This window comes from Penaeus monodon, chromosome 24 (genome assembly GCF_015228065.2).
Source record: "Penaeus monodon isolate SGIC_2016 chromosome 24, NSTDA_Pmon_1, whole genome shotgun sequence".
Classification (NCBI taxonomy): Eukaryota; Metazoa; Arthropoda; class Malacostraca; order Decapoda; family Penaeidae; genus Penaeus; species Penaeus monodon.
The window spans coordinates 27,310,973-27,311,276 of NC_051409.1; the positions used below are offsets into that span (position 1 = coordinate 27,310,973).

The 304-nt window shown below is 38.5% G+C and overlaps 1 protein-coding gene across 1 annotated transcript in view; it reads left to right on the plus strand.

The window, feature by feature from the left end:
* LOC119588702 overlaps positions 1–304 on the plus strand; it is a 103,718-nt gene that overhangs the window by 80,374 nt on the left and 23,040 nt on the right.

Sequence of the window (304 nt, forward strand, 5' to 3'; positions counted from 1 at the left end):
GAACTAACAATATTTCCTCAACTGAAAATGGACGAACCGCCTTAAAAACGATACTATATTCTTGACAGTACAATATTTACCTACATGTAATTAACAAACCTAAACCCTCAGAGCTAAACCGCAGGAAGATCACATTTTATAACCTTATCACACGGTAACTATGCTTGTCCTAGGAGCTAAAGAAAAAATATATATACTGAAGAAATCTCCCTTCGATACGGTGGGGAAAAAAGGAACCAGCGAAAGTAGAGACCACTCGTACTTCACTTTGGCCAAGGACCAACTTTACGGGGCTTTATTCTTG